The following is a 7,675-nucleotide window of genomic DNA, read 5'->3' as shown; positions in this document are numbered from 1 at the left end:
CACCCCAGTCACTGGCAGTATGCCACCCCAGTCACTGGCACTACGCTACCCCAGTCACTGGCACTATGCCACCCCAGTCACTGGCACTATGCCACCCCAGTCACTGGCACTACGCCACCCCAGTCACTGGCTCTATGCCACCCCAGTCACTGGCACTACGCCACCCCAGTCACTGGCTCTATGCCACCCCAGTCACTGGCACTACGCCACCCCAGTCACTGGCACTACGCTACCCCAGTCACTGGCACTATGCCACCCCAGTCACTGGCACTACGCCACCTCAGTCACTGGCACTACGCTACCCCAGTCACTGGCACTATGCCACCCCAGTCACTGGCACTACGCCACCTCAGTCACTGGCACTACGCTACCCCAGTTACTGGCACTACGCCACCCCAGTCACTGGCTCTATACCACCCCAGTCACTGGCACTATGCCACCCCAGTCACTGGCACTACGCCACCCCAGTCACTGGCTCTATGCCACCCCAGTCACTGGCACTACGCCACCCCAGTCACTGGCACTACGCTACCCCAGTCACTGGCACTATGCCACCCCAGTCACTGGCACTACGCCACCTCAGTCACTGGCACTACGCTACCCCAGTCACTGGCACTATGCCACCCCAGTCACTGGCACTACGCCACCTCAGTCACTGGCACTACGCTACCCCAGTTACTGGCACTACGCCACCCCAGTCACTGGCTCTATACCACCCCAGTCACTGGCACTATGCCACCCCAGTCACTGGCAGTATGCCACCCCAGTCACTGGCACTATGCCACCCCAGTCACTGGCATTATGCCACTCCATTCACTGGTACTATACCACCCCAGTCACTGGCACTGCCACCCCAGTCACGTAGTATATTGCCCAGCCACGTAGTATATTGCCCAGCCACGCAGCATATTGCCTAGTGACGTAGTATATTGCGCAGCCACGTAGTATATTGGCCAATTACGTAGTATATTGCCCAGCCACATAGTATATTGCCCAGTCACGTACTATATTGCCCAGTCATGTAGTATATCGCACAGCAACGTAGTACACAGCACAGAGCCACGCAATATATGGGCCAGTAACATAGTATATTGCCCAGTGACGTAGTATATTGCCGAGTGACGTAGTATACAGCACAGAGCCACGTAGTATATTGGCCAGTCACGTAGTATATTGCCCAGCTACGTAGTATATTGCCTAGCCAGGTTTGTCACAGGTGAAAAAATAAAAAATATACATATACTCACCTTTCCGAGGGCCCCTTGTAGTCCACGGCAGCTTTCGGTCCCAGTGTTGGTATGGGCGCAGGACCTGTGATGACGTCGCGGTCACATGACCGTGACGTCATGGCAGGTCTTTCTAGCGCAGGCGTGCAGGGCCTTTGATGACGTCGCGGTCACATGACCGTGACGTCATGGCAGGTCCTTCTGCCATACCATCTTTGCCACTGGAAACTGCAGCGGAAGATGGCGGCCGGCGGGAGCGACTACGGAGGGTGAGAATAGCAGGTTTATTTTTTTAAAATTATTTTTAACATTACATTTTTTACTATTGATGCCGCATAGGCAGCGTCAATAGTAAAAAGTTGGGGACACACAGGGTTAATAGCGGCAGTAACAGAGTGCGTTACCCGCGGCATAACGCGGTCTGTTAGCACCGGCATTAACCCTGTGTTAGCGGTGACCGGCGGGGAGTATGCGGGCGACAGGCACTGACTACGGGGAGTAAGGAGCGGCCATTTTCTTCTGGACTGTGCCCGTCGCTGATTGGTCGCGGCAGCCATGACAGGCAGCTGGCAAGACCAATCAGCGAATGAATAACCGTGACAGAAGGACAGACAGACAGACGGAAGTGACCCTTAGACAATTATATAGTAGATGATCTCCACATTTTAATGAGCTACACCCGCCACACTGCATTATCAGCTATAACCACCACGCTGTCCGCCATTATGAACCACGGCCTATATAGCTCCCAGTGTAATGTTTCCCACAGTCTCTGATATAGGCTGGAGTCACACACAACGTATAAAAAATTGGTCCGTTTTACACAGACGAAAATCGCAGAAATGTTCCCTGAACAGTGATCCGTATGTCATCCGTGTGCAGTGCGAGGATGCGATTTTCTCGCATGTAAGCATCTGTGTGACATCCTTATGGTATCCGTATAGCGAGATTTTCTCGCCGGCTTGCAAAATGGACATATAATGGATCCATGGGCTCAAATGTTCGTGAAAACATATATACAGTCTATATACTGTGTATATATATATATATATATATATATATATATATATATATATATATATATATATATATAGCAGAATAACCGATAATTCAATTGTCGGGTTCATTGCAGAATCCGACAGGAAATGAGACATGGTTACATACAGTAAACCATTGCATGTCTGTTATATTTTTATATGTCCCTCACTAATAATGTTAGTAGTGTGTGTGTGTGTGTAAAATTTTGGACCTGTAGGTGTTAAATTAAAGGATTAATTCATGGAAAAACTGACGTGGGCTCCGCGCAATTTTCTCCGCCAGAGAGTAAAAGCCAGTGACTGAGGGCAGATATTAATAGCCTGGAGAGGGTCCATGGTTATTGTTGCCCCCCCCCCCGGCTAAAAAGAATCTGCCCCCAGCCACCCCAGAAAAGGCCCATCTGTAAGATGCGCCTATTCCGGCACTTAGCCTCCCTCTTCCCATTGCCCTGTAGCGGTCGTATATGGGGTAATAAGGGGTTAATGTCACCTTGCTATTGTAATGTCCCATGAGGCTCCACACAGGACATTACTGTTATATAGTTTCTATTTCTCCATGGTGGTGGCACTTTCTCAAAACCAATAATTTCCATGGAATGTATGTCGCTATTATGTTGGTCCACAAAATGTTTAGAGAGTGGATGACAACGGAATGTTTGTTTAATGTTGCGAATATGTTCGCCTATTCTCACCTTAAGTGGGCGTTTAGTGCGACCCACTTAGAATTTATTGCAGGGACATTGCATGATGTAAATTACCCCCTCTGTGGTACATATAATAAAGTGCTTAATAGTATATTTTTTCCATCTTTTGTGATTGCACATTTTTTGTGTTTGTTTACACATAGTGCACTTGCGGCAAAGAAAGAAGACTTTCCGTTTTATGGGCTTTTGGATTTTGTACCATAGGTGCAATTAGACTACCCAGGTTCCGTGCTTTTTTGAATGGGAAGCGTGGGTGTGTGGGGATATGGGCTCCCAAAAGTTTGTCATCCTTGAGAGCCCCCCAATGTTTACTTACAATTTTCCTAAAGATATTGACATTTGAATTATATTGTATTATAATTGGGACAAAGTCTCTTGTCTCCTGTTTCTTTGTGCGGGGTTTTTCTTTCAATAATTCTTGGCGTGATAGACTGGCAACATAGTTTTTTGATGCCTTTCAGTGATTTTTCATCATAGCCCTTTTCTAAGAATTTGGCAGTTAATAATTCTGCTTCTTTGCTAAATTGTTGGGGATTTGAGCAATTCCGGTGCAATCTCATATATTGACTTTTTGGTACGTTTATTAGCCAATCTGGTAAATGACAGCTATCCATCTGGATGAAGCTGTTGACATCTGTTGTCTTGTTAAAAGTACAGGTATGTATACGATTGTTTTCAATAAAAATGTTTAGATCTAAAAAATGTATCTTTTTATTACTAACGTTACTGGTAAAGTTTAAAAAGAAGTCATTTTTATTAATGTCAGTTAAAAATTGGTCTAGGGACTTCTGGCTTCCTGACCAGATAAAAATGACATCATCTATAAATCGATGACAGAGGACCAGGTCCACACGTAGGGTGCCCCCAGGGTAGATGTGGTCATCTTACCATCGACCCACATAGTGGTTTGCATAGCTTGGCGTGAACCTGGTCCCCATTGCTGTACCCCATTGCTTGACATAGTAGTGCTCCACAAATCTAAAAAAGTTGTGAGTTAAAATAAATAACATGCATTCTTTCAAATATTCTGTTTCCCACTTATCCCAAATAACTTTCCCCACATGTCTACTTTACATTAGCACAATTTTTGAAACATTTTTTTTAGTTAGGAAGTTATAAGGGTTAAAAGTTTACCAGAAATTTGTCATTTTTACAGCAAAATTTACAAAACCATTTTTTTAGGGACTGCATCACATTTAAAGTTACTTTGGGGGGGCCTTCATGACAGAAAATACTCAAATGTGACACCATTCTAAAACTGTACCCCCCAAGGTACTCAAAACCACATTGAAGAAGTTTATTAACCCTTCCGATGGTTCACAGGAGCTAAAACAATGTGGAAGGAAAAAGTGAAGATTTCACAAAAATATTACTTTAGCTCCAAATTTGTTATTTTCACAAGGGTAACAGGAGAAAATGAAAAAAATTCAGAGTGATATGGTGTGAACTGCGGTGACCTCATCAATGTTTTTTCCTACTGTGCTGAGGTCACCACAGTTCAGCCCTGCTGGGAACGCAGCCTCACTGATCGGCGGTAACCTCGATGATGTCACCGATGGTCAATGATGCTGAGCTTGCAACATCTCATCCACCAGTGGTTTCCAGCCTAGATGGTTACATCTTGGACATAAAGACTGATAGGTGAGGGATATTGTTTTTTTATTTTTGGTTTATTACAGGAAACAAGGGATTCAGTGTAATTAGGAGTTAGGCAAGTGTAACTGTTTGTTATTTTTAAATAAAAAAAGGGAAAACTGCGTTTTGTTTTATTTCTAATAAAGTGCTTTATTCTGGCTGTGTCTTTATTTACCATATAACTATAGAATTAGTAATGGATAGGTGTCTTATAGACACTTGTCCATTACTAAGCCTTGCCCTTGATGTCACCTGACAATACAAAGGTGACATCAACTCCAAAAATATTAACCCCACTTGCCCCCGGCAAGTAGGAAGAGCCGGGCAAAGCACCAGAATTGGCGCATCTCATAGATACGCCTTTTCTGGGCAGCTTTGGGCTACTATTTTTAGGCTGGGGGAGGCCTATATCAATGGCCCCTTACCAGCCTGAGAATACCAGCCCCCAACTGTCAGCTTTACAAAGGCTGGCTGTCAAAAATGGGGGGACCCCCATGCGGTTTTTTTTAATTATTTATTTAAATAATTTAAAAAACAGCGTGTGGCCCATTCTATTCATAATAACCGACCTTGCTGAAGCTGACAGCTGAGGGTTGCAGCTCCCAGTTGTGAGTTTTGCCTGGCTAGTTATAGAAAATAGAGGGGAACCCATGTGTGGGGTCAGGCACGCGCATCCCTGCAGCAAAGCATCACGCTGCTAAGCATACAGATGCAGCAGTTATTTCAACGGCTGGGAATTAACATCCATCTCCTCTCTTCACACAGGTACAATCTCTGCTTCTTGTCAACTGCTGCCTATCATCCTGCAACATTCCCTTTAATGGTACAATCTCTGCTTCCTGTCAACTGCTGCCTATCATCCTGCAACATTCCCTTTAATGGTACAATCTCTGCTTCCTGTCAACTGCTGCCTATCATCCTGCAACATTCCATTTAATGGTACAATCTCTGCTTCCTGTCAACTGCTGCCTATCATCCTGCAACATTCCCTTTAATGGTACAATCTCTGCTTCCTGTCAACTGCTGCCTATCATCCTGCAACATTCCCTTTACTGGTACAATATCTGCTTCCTGTCAACTGCTGCCTATCATCCTGCAACAATTCCTTTAATGTGCCTGCTGAATGTTTGCTAAATTCATTTGTTGTATTGTATTAAATACTTACTGCTGCACATCCATGCTGGGGTCACAGGAGATATTATCTTGTGCAAGGAGGTGTTAGAGCATATCATTCTAGCCAGGCTCGGTGCCTTTGATCGTGTAACCTCCCCCGGGGTGTTGGCCAAATGCTAATTTATCCCCAATCAGGTCCCACAATCCCTCTCACCTGATCCTTTACTCAGTTCTATAAATTTAGTAGCATCGTAAGGGGTGCACGAGTGTGGGGTCAGGCACGCGCATCCCTGCAGCAAAGCATCACGCAGCTAAGCATTGAGACGCCGCAGTTATTTTAATGGCAGTTAGTCACGGCAGGAGTCAGGACCTCACTCTATGTATCTGTCTCTTTTGGGTATGTCTGCTGAATAAGCACTTCTTTTTACTTGGACCTAGCTTTTCTATTAACACATCTTACTCCTTCATCATGCTTACATATGCCCTTACGGCGTTTGCTCCACTAATCCCAACTATCCACAAACCCCAGCACCCTCTAACCAAATAATCATCTGCACTGCACTCTTACCTCCACACCTGTCCTCCTCTGCTGACCTGCTCCTTAACCTCAAATCTGTCCTAATAAAACACAAAACAAGCCGGCCACTCTCTTTCTCCCACCTGCTCTCCCTTTCTCTGCTTCTCCTCACTGCTGATGACATATCTCCCATGACTACTCCCTCTTATCGCTCCTTAATACGAACTACCGCAATCTTTCCAACATAAAACCCATGCCCCTGAGGCCCACCCCCCTGCTTCCTCTCTCTGAGCACTCTGGAATGCCTGCTCAATCTGCAATAAGCTTCATATGATTCATGACTTTTTTCTCTCTCATAATCTTGCCTTCCTTGGCCTCACAGAAACATGGCTAACACCCTCTGACACTGCCACCCCTGCTGCGCTGTGTTACGGCGGCCTCCACTTCACCCACACCCCTCGCTCCGGCAACAGACATGGTTGAGGAATGGGTCTTCTCCTTTCTTCTAACTGCACCTTTAACCCAATCCCACCTCTACCCTCCCTTATCCTCCCCTCTCTTGAAGTCCACTCTGTCCGCATCTACTCTCCCTCCAACCTCCAAGTGGCCGTCATATACCGACCTCCAGGCCCAGCCTCTGCCTTTATTGACCAATTCTCCACCTGGCTTCTTCACTTTCTCTCTCCTGACATTCCCACCATCATCATGGGTGACTTGTTATGGCTGGCAATCAGGCAACACAGCGTGCAGTAATCAGCGCACATACAGAGATCTGGCAATAACCAAAAACAATAGGACGAGCTCTGAGACGTGGAATCTCTGTAGACTGCAGTACCTGATCTATCCTCACACAACTATAAGCAGCAGTGGATTGCGCCTATCACTACCTATGCAACTCGGCACTGCCTGAGGAGCTGACTAGCCTGAAGATAGAAATACAAGCCTGACTTACCTCAGAGAAATACCCCAAAGGAATAGGCAGCCCCCCACATATAATGACTGTTAGCAAGATGAAAAGACAAACGTAGGAATGAAATAGATTCAGCAAAGTGAGGCCCGATATTCTAGACAGAGCGAGGATAGCAAAGAGAACTATGCAGTCTACAAAAAACCCTAAAACGAAAACCACGCAAAGGGGCAAAAAGACCCACCGTGCCGAACTAACAGCACGGCGGTGCACCCCTTTGCTTCTCAGAGCTTCCAGCAAAAGTTAATAGCAAGCTGGACAGAAAAAACAGAAAACAAACTAGAAGCACTTATCTAGCAGAGCAGCAGGCCCAAGGAAAGATGCAGTAGCTCAGATCCAACACTGGAACATTGACAAGGAGCAAGGAAGACAGACTCAGGTGGAGCTAAATAGCAAGGCAGCCAACGAGCTCACCAAAACACCTGAGGGAGGAAGCCCAGAGACTGCAATACCACTTGTGACCACAGAAGTGAACT

At 45.9% G+C, this 7,675-nt stretch overlaps 1 protein-coding gene across 1 annotated transcript in view; it reads left to right on the top strand.

Annotated features, from left to right (window-relative positions):
* The window catches only part of KPNA7 (karyopherin subunit alpha 7), a 60,206-nt gene that overhangs the window by 1,137 nt on the left and 51,394 nt on the right, over window positions 1–7,675 (top strand). The gene's annotated exons all lie outside the window — the stretch shown is intronic.

The sequence above is a fragment of the Ranitomeya imitator genome, chromosome 7, assembly GCF_032444005.1.
Source record: "Ranitomeya imitator isolate aRanImi1 chromosome 7, aRanImi1.pri, whole genome shotgun sequence".
Lineage (NCBI taxonomy): Eukaryota > Metazoa > Chordata > Amphibia > Anura > Dendrobatidae > Ranitomeya > Ranitomeya imitator.
The sequence above is the reverse complement of the archived record's forward strand: the minus strand, read 5'-3'. Positions and strand labels throughout refer to the sequence as shown.